Here is a 9042-nt window from a genome sequence, read left to right as displayed (position 1 = left end):
CTTAGGGTTCAGGGTGGGGGCGGTGGTCGCCGGTGGTGGAGGGGCGTTGGCGGGGCGGTGGCGTGGGGATCGCCGGAGAAAAAGTTCGGCATGGGGGGGCCTAGTGGGATGGCCGGGGCGGCAGCGGACCGGCGGTGGGGAGTGTTTTCAGGGCGGGCGGGGCGGCTCACCGCCGGCCGCGGGCGGCGGGGGGCTGCTGTTTAGCCGGTGGTGGCTGGCGGCTCAGGGGGGTGGAGGTTGAAGATGAACCGCAGGCTCTTGATTTCGTATCCAACAACTGCAAAATCGACTGACCAGAGATGAAAAAGTCAGTCGACAGACGTGTAGCCTCACCTTGCTAGTGCGTTCAGTTTCGACAGCAAGATTCAGTTTCGACAGCAAAATTCAGTTTTGACAGTTAAGTTCAGTTTCGACAGTTAAGTTCAGTTTCGACATTTAAATTCAGTTTCGACAGTTAAGTTCAGAGATGAGCGGCTGATGTATTTTACATTTAGCACTTTGTGGTTATGTATTTTATGTCATGTATTGGAGATGCTATTAGAATTCCACTCAGGTTAACATTGATCATTGTCTCTCTTGTCCTGCTTCAGCCTCGGCGTCATACAGCTCACCGGAGCTGCTCCAACGACGAAACCCTCCATCACAGCGGAGCAGTACCTCGGGCTCCATCTCCAGACGCCTAAGATCTTCTTCCCCTCCTCCGACAACAAAGTCAGCCGGAGCATCCTCACCAGCCAACCCAATCACGCTGAGATCGATATGGCTTCGCCAAAGAGGTTGTACACTTGTTGTATCTCTTTTTTACTCTACATGTTATATATATTGTCCACTGAGCACACGGATTTGTTCCTTTAGTGTCTCCTTGCAAGAAAAAACATAGGAATTTTAATTTTCACTTGTCCTCCTTTTCAAATTCCTATTCATGAAGCATAAGACTAAGAGATAGTAGCATAATAGCATTATAACCGTAAATTTTCTTGTGGTTTGACTTAATCTCACCATGCTTCTTTGCATCCTGTGATCTTCCAATTGTTGTGAATCAAACACCCAGATTGGCAGAAATCCTGTGTTTTTAAATTCTCTGTTTTGCACGTGCATTCCTATCCTATTCCTATCTATTTCCTATCCCTGCATTGTTGGAATCCTCCAATTCAAATGAGCCCTTATAGAATTACTTCTCTTACAAATAGTTGTCAAAGAAAACCTTGCGTGGTTTGTCCCGCTCCTGCTGCGCCGTCGTCCACCCCAGCTCAGCTGCTCCAACGACAGAAGGGTCTAGCACAGCAGGGATCCGGCCTCCAGACTGTCTTTGGCCGCCTCAGATCTTCTTCCCCGCCGCCGGCAGCCATGAAAACTGCATTACCATCATCAACCGAGCAGATGACCTCGAGGACTATACGGGTCCGCAAGAGAGGTCGCACTCCTTCATGTCTGCTTACGTTATGCATCGCTTAATATTACATGCTACTTTATCGTCCTGTTCATCAAATAGACTCCGAGTCAGCTCCAAACTAATGGTCAAACTTGAGTTTTTAAATGGTTGTGGGGTACATATCGGGGCCGCTATCAATAGTATCTATCTACTATCTGGTTAATCTCCGGTGTCTACTATGAGTTTCATGTTGGGTGGGAAACAAGCAATAAAGAAGCCATTATCTGTATTTTTTAACTGAAGCCATTATTTGCCTGCTATTATTGGTTTTGGGTCTATCCACAGGTTGCTACCATCACTCTGGATTTCTGCATGCACTCCTTACGTAATCTCACTATGTTTTATTCCTATGCATGACAGTTATTGTACACAATGGAACTGAACATGTAGAGCAAAAGAGACGAGCCTTGTGTGGCAATAAAATTTCATGCAGACGTCGCTTCATGGTAGGCGCAAAGGCAACCCCCTCCACGCATTTCGGATTGTAATCGAGAGGAAGATATCTGTTCTGAGGGGGATTCAGAAGGAGAAGACAACTCCTATTTACCCCCTGAGGTCTTCGCTCTAACTTGGCATGCGGATGTTGGTTATATCATGCATATGGTGTCTTGCATTGCTTACTTCAAACATCAAATATGTCATCTGCTTAGTTTAGACATCCTATGTGCGAATGCCATCTGTTTAGTTTATTCATCGTTTATGTGAATTATGCAATGCCATCTTGTTTAGCCAGGAATCATATATGTGAATTTTGCAATGCCATCCTGCTTAGCCAGTCATGTTATATGTAAATTATATCAGGCCATCTTTTTTTCATTATATATTACATTTGTCAACAATGTTAGTACATTCAACTGCTCTTTGTCTGCATCAGCCATTTGACACGGTGATGGCAAATTCTAGAGTGAAAACAAGGTCTTCAGGGCAGACTATGCTATCTGACGAAGCACATATCTCGCTGGTTACAGATAGCTCCTCAGAGGAGGATTCAGAGATAGATGACCAGTCCTATCCCCCCCCCCGAGGTGTATGCTCTAACTTGGCAGGGTTATGTTGCTTGTCGGGGATATACCCTGCGGTATAAACCGTCGGATGTATGACCTGGCTAGAGTTTGGCGATTCACCGGTGACCCACTTGGACCTGGCGGTTTAAGATTCATTGGTAATCCGGCAGGCGGGTCAGAGGAGCGGCAAGACCCGGTGGCCCAATGGGCGGTTTATGGAAGGCCGGATCACGCTATGGTGGGCCGGTTTATTAGGAAAGCACAAGGAATATTTTTCTACAAAGGAAGCAAGACTAGGACTCCACTTGTAATAGAGTAATCCTAATCCTACTAGGACTAGTCATGTAACCCACCCCTTCAACATATATAAGGAGGGGCAGGGCTCCCCAAAGAGGGACAAGCAAGAAAAAATCTCTAGGGCTAGACACAACTAGAGGAGAGCCGATTTACAGCGACTCCCTCGTGATGATAATGAGATCTAGCCTCAAACAGCATGTAGGGCTATTACCGGATGATGTTTCCCGGGGCTCGAAGCTGTCTAAACCTTTGTCTTGTGTTGCATCTCTCGATTCCGCTCAACCCCTCTCAAGCTACCACATATATGCGTTGGCCTCGTGACTAAGTCCTCACACTAAGGACATCTGACGTGTTAATTCCACGACAGTTGGCGCCCACTGTGGGGCTCGCGCACGGTGGTGTTGAGTTCTTGAAGTTATCTCATCTAGGGTTTCGAGAAGAAATTAGGGTTGCGATCGGTTCGTTATTGCAAGTCGCCAAGAAGTCGACGGCCAGCAATGTTTCTTACGCCACCGTCGAGTTGCCACAATCTCTGTATTTTTTCTGGATCAAAGGAAAGCTACGTGTGAAGAAAAATTGCAGCGACAACAGTGGATCTCTATAACCAAGGACAACAGAAAGATGTTCGTTATTGCCCGTTCAACCTGGCCATTTGCTTGAGGATGGTAGACAGAAGCATAGTCGAGCTTAATGCCCATTTTGTCGCACCAAGATTTCACCTCATCAGCCATGAAATTTGAGCCATTATCGGTGATGATGCTGTGGGGACACCGTATCGGTGTACGACCCTGGATATAATGTCTATCACCGGTCCGAATTCGGCCGTTTTCACTGGTTTGGCTTCTATCCATTTGGTGAACTTATCTACCATGACCAATAAGTATTTTTTCTTGTGGCTCCCCCCTTTAAGGGGTCCAACCATATCCAGCCCCCAGACCGCGAAGGGCCAAGTTATGGGGATTGTTTGGAGAGCGGTAGGGGGCATATGACTCTGATTGGCAAAGAGCTGGCAACCGACCCAATGTTGGACAAGGTCATGTGCGTCTTCTCGGGCCGTCGGCCAATAGAAACCTGTACGGAAGGCCTTGCAGGCTAGTGCTCGAGCCGCGGCATGGTGCCCGCCCAGTCCGGCATGGATTTCAGCCAAGAGTTTCCGCCCTTCCTCTTTGGAGATGCACCTTTGGAGCACTCCGGTGGCACTTTTCTTATAGAGTTCCCCTTCATGGACCTTGTAAGCTTTAGAACGCCGAACGATGCAGCGTGCTTCATTTTGGTCTTTGGGGAGCTCCTGTCTATTTAGGTAGGCCAAGAAAGGCTCAGACCACGGGGCGATAACAACCATTATTTCGTGGGCTGACGATGTTATTTTGGTGCTGGAGCCTCCGATTATGTCTCATAGTTCGGAATCTGGGGATGCATTCGGATCCGTGATGGTATTGCCGGACTCCCCTTCCCATACCACGGATGGCTTGAACAGCCTTTCCAGGAATATGTTAGGTGGGACAGGGTCGCGTTTAGCGCTAATGCAGGCAAGGACATCTGCCGCTTGATTGTTTTCTCGAGCCACATGGTGGAATTCGAGCCCCTCGAACCGGGCTGACATTTTAAGGACGACATTGCGATAGGCCGCCATTTTCAAATCCTTGGCATCAAAGTCTCTGTTTATATGTGATATTGTGAGGTTTGAATCCCCGGGCACTTCTAGGCGTTGAATTCCCATAGAGGCTGCCATCTGAAGACCATGCAACAGAGCCTCATATTCAGCTGCATTGTTGGAGTCTGTATATAATATTTGGAGGACGTATTGGACCGTGTCTCCGGTGGGAGAAGCCAGGACAACGCCTACTCCCAATCCGGCCAGCACTTTAGAGCCGTCAAAGTGCATGATCCAGTTAGAGTACGCGTCGTACTCTTTAGGGAGTTCGGCTTCCGTCCATTCGGCGACGAAGTCAGCTAATACTTGCGACTTGATAGCCTGCCGAGGCTTTTATGTTATGTCGAACGGAAGGAGCTCGATGGCCCATTTAGCAATCCGGCCCATGGCATCATGGTTATTTATTATATCATTTAGTGGTACTTCGGAGGCCACCATAATCGAACACTCTTGAAAGTAGTGTCGTAGCTTTCGGGATGACATGAAGACCGCGTATGCTACTTTTTGATAGTGTGGGTATCGGGATTTGCATGGGGTGAGGACCGTGGATACGTAATAAACCGGCTTCTGTAGCAGGAATTTGTATCCGCCGGCCTCTCATTCGACGACGAGTACTGCGCTTACAACTTGATGTGTTGCAACTATGTACAACAGCATAGGTTCACCGATAGTTGGCGCTGTTAGGACTGGATTACTGGCCAATAAGGTCTTTATTTTATCGAGTCCGGCCGCGGCTGCATCCATCCACACAAAGTGTTTGGTGCACCGAAGAAGGCGGTAAAGAGGTAATGCCTTTTCTCCTAACCTGGAGATAAAGCGGATCAAGGCGGCCACGCATCCAGCTAGTTTCTAGATGTGCTTGAGGTCAGTTGGTATAGCCAACTATGATAGAGCTCAGATTTTTGCCGGATTCGCTTCAATTCATCTATTGGAAACAATGAAGCCCAGCAGTTTCCCCGAGGGGACGCCGAAGACACATTTTTCCGAATTCAACTTGATGTCGTATGTCCGGAGGTTATCAAATGTAAGCCTCAAGTCATCTATTAGAGTTTCGACGTGTCTTGTTTTTATGACTACGTCGTCCACATATGCCTCCACTGTTTTGTCGATTTGCTTTTCCAGGCATGTTTGAATCATGCATTGATAGGTTGCTCCGGCATTCTTGAGCCCGAAAGGCATAGTGTTGAAGCAGAAAGGGCCATATGGCGTTATGAAAGCTGTTGCAGCTTGGTCGGACTTTGCCATCTTTATTTGGTGGTATCCAGAGTATGCGTCGAGGAAACACAACGAGTCGTGTCCTGCTGTGGCATCGATTATTTGATCGATGCGAGGGAGGGGAAAGGGATCCTTGGGGCAAGCCTTGTTAAGGTCTTTGAAGTCGACGCACAGGCGCCAGGATTTGTCCTTCTTTGGTACCAGTACCAAGTTCGCCAGCCAATCCGGATGTCTGATATCTCTGATGAATCCAGCCTCAAGTAGCTTGGCTAGCTCCTCCCCCATGGCTTGCCGTTTGGGCTCTGAAAATCTGCTTAGGGTCTGTTTAACAGGTTTGTATCCCTTCAGTATGTTAAGGCTGTGTTCGGCCAATTCGCTCGGGATGCCCGGCATGTCCGATGGGTGCCACGTGAAGATATCCCAATTCTCGCGTAAGAAGTCGCGCAGTGCAGCGTCCATAGCAGGGTTCAACTGTGTCCCGATGGAAGCTATCTTCGTGGGGTCCGTTGGGTGGACTTTGAATTTGACTATCTCATCTGTGGGTTTAAATGAGGTGGACTTGGGTCGCTTGTCGAGTATCACATCGTCCCTGTCCATGGTGGCGCGCAACATTGTTAATTCTTCTGCCGCTAGGGCTTCAGATAGTGCTTCCAAGGCTAGTGCTGCGGTTTTGCTTTCGGCACGGAGTGCGACGTCCTGATCACTAGCTAGAGTGATAATTGCATTGGGTCCTGGCATTTTGAGCTTCATGTACCCGTAATGGGGTATAGCTTGAAAGCTTGCAAACGCGTCTAGCCCTAGAAGGGCGTGGTATCCGCTGCTGAAGGGAGCCACTTGGAACGTGAATTCTTTGGACCTGTAATTTTCTAGGGTGCCGAATACCACATCGAGTGTGATTTTCCCCGCGCACCATGCTTCCCGACTAGGGATAATTCCCCTGAAGGTTGTGCCGCTTTGTTCAATGCGGCTTTTATCAATTTCCATCTTCTTGAGTGTTTCTTTGTAGATTAAGTTTAATCCACTTCCGCCGTCCATGAGTACTTTAGTGAGCCGAAAGCCATCCACTATTGGGCTGAGGACCAGAGCGGCTGGTGCCCGGATGGACTGGAATTGGGGTTCGTCACTGGCATTGAAAGTTATAGCAGTGTCGTTCCACGGATTTATTTTTGCCACATGGCAGATTACAGCGGAGCTTCGATGAGCTCGCTTACGCCTATTGTTTGAGGCGAAGGTCTCGAAGACCATTAGTACCGTATTGTGTTCCTTAGCGGGATATTGTTCTGCTTTGTGACACTCGAGCAGATCCTCGCCACTTTTTGCTACCTGCCGGAGAATCCAACATGCCCTAAGGTTATGGGTTGGTATTGCGTCCGGCATACTGTGGAGCTTAGATGGCCCATTGAGCCATCCTTCCAATACGGTTCCACGCCCTGGGGCGGACTTTGGTTTCTTGGTAATTGAATTGGTCGACTTACAAGAGTTCGGCTGTTTAGTTCGGACAAAGGTTTTGGTGAGGGCCGTACTATCCCAAAATTCTGCTTGGGTCTTCCAGGCGCTTTCCATCGCACAGTACTTTTGTACTATGGTTGCCAAGTCCGCAAAGTGTACTATGTCACAGCAACTTGTAGCATTAAGGAGTCCTTTGTTCATGCAGTTTCTGCAGAAAAGAGAGACTACGTCCTCCTTGTGGTAGTCCTTGACCTTGTTAAGAGCAAGGAGGAATCTGGGCCAGTAACGGTGCACCGTCTCTTGGGGCTCCTGCCTGATACGGGAGAGACGGTTTAAGTCCGAGCGAGCGTCGTTGGCTGAATCCGGATTCTGATCCGATCGGACGCCTGGGGGCACGGGAAGTTCCGAGCCTGACAGTCCGGGATCTGGAGTATTACCTAATCCCTTCGGCCCAACGCTCGATTCTAAGTCCGGTACCTGGATCATGTCTTCCTTTGGGTGGGTGTTCGGCTCACTGAGTTCGATGATCCGGACATAATTTGTCCTCAAAGTTGAGGGCAACCCATGTGTGGTTCCTCCACTACCGCTATCTCATGGGTGGCCGGCGGGGATCTAATGTCTCTTTGGTCGGGTTTAAGCCCAATCCGTTCATAGTCCGTAGCGACTCCCAAAGCAGCGATGCGATCCAAGAGCTCATTGAGGGAGGAGAACTCAATCGGATCCATCTTTTTGGCAAGCTCCAAATCGATGCGAAGGTTATGCGTGATGACCCGAGAGGCCATCGTCGGTGCGACAGCCGATGGGGTGGTCATAATGAAGCCGCCAAGCTGCCCCAGAGGTGATGTCGTCCTTGACAACGAGACGAGCCATCAAGCCTTTGCAGCGACGACACAGAGGAACTCTCAATGAAAGCACCAATGTCGGTGTCAAAACCGGCGGATCTCAGGTAGGGGGTCCCGATCTGTGCGTCTTAGGCTGATGGTAATAGGAAGCGAGGGACAAAATGTTTACCCAGGTTCAGGCCCTCTCGATGGAGGTAAAACCCTACTTCCTGCCTGATTAATATTGAAGATATGAGTAGTACAAGAGTAGATCTACCACGAGATCGTAGAGGCTAAACCCTAAGAGCTAACCTATGATGGTATGATTGTAATTGTGATCGGACTTCTAAGGACCATCCTCTCCGATTTATATTGACACCGGAGAGGGCTAGGGTTTACATGGAGTCGGTTACAAGGAAGGAAACATAATATCCGGATCGGCAAGCTTGTCTTCCACGCAAAGGAGAGTCCCATCCGGACATAGGCCGAAGTCTTGAGTCTTGTATCTTCACGCTTCAATAGTCCAGACGATGTATATAGTCCGGCTGTTCGGATACCCCCTAATCCAGGACTCCCTCAGCCGGAGCCTCTTCCTCGACGACGTCGTCCATAGCAACACCTCGACGTCCCTCATCCACCGTATCGGATGAGGATACATCGTCGATCTCGTCGTCCTGCCGGTTTAGCCACCCCGTCCTCCACCTCCAAGGAGTTGCCCCGATGTTCCCCTCGTCTTTCACGCCACCTCCATTCCCACACCGCCGTCTTCACCCGCACCACTGGAAGAGCATCATCAGCACCGTTTCCTCAGATGAAGCTGCGGCCTAATCGGCGCCACCAAAGAGGTTGTACACTAATCACAGCATTTTCTTCTTGATTTGATCTCACGGTGCTGCCGGCGCTCGGTCCCGAGCCGACACGGCATGGCTCCATCCATGGCGGCGTCGCCGGCCACTTCCTCCATGGCGTCTCTCCCTTGGCAGCGACATCCACATCAGTAGGAGCTGCTGCTGCTTCAGCTCTCGCTCGCGCTGCTGCTCTGCTCTTGCTCTCGGTCCCCTGCCTGGTCTGCTCTTGCTATTTCTCTTGCTCGCGTGCTGCTCTCGCTCTTGCTCTTTCTTGCGATGTTGTTCCGATTTAGCTACACTTCATCGACTGAATCGACTTTTG

This window comes from Triticum dicoccoides, chromosome 1B (assembly GCF_002162155.2).
Source record: "Triticum dicoccoides isolate Atlit2015 ecotype Zavitan chromosome 1B, WEW_v2.0, whole genome shotgun sequence".
Classification (NCBI taxonomy): domain Eukaryota; kingdom Viridiplantae; phylum Streptophyta; class Magnoliopsida; order Poales; family Poaceae; genus Triticum; species Triticum dicoccoides.
The sequence above is the reverse complement of the archived record's forward strand: the minus strand, read 5'-3'. Positions refer to the sequence as shown.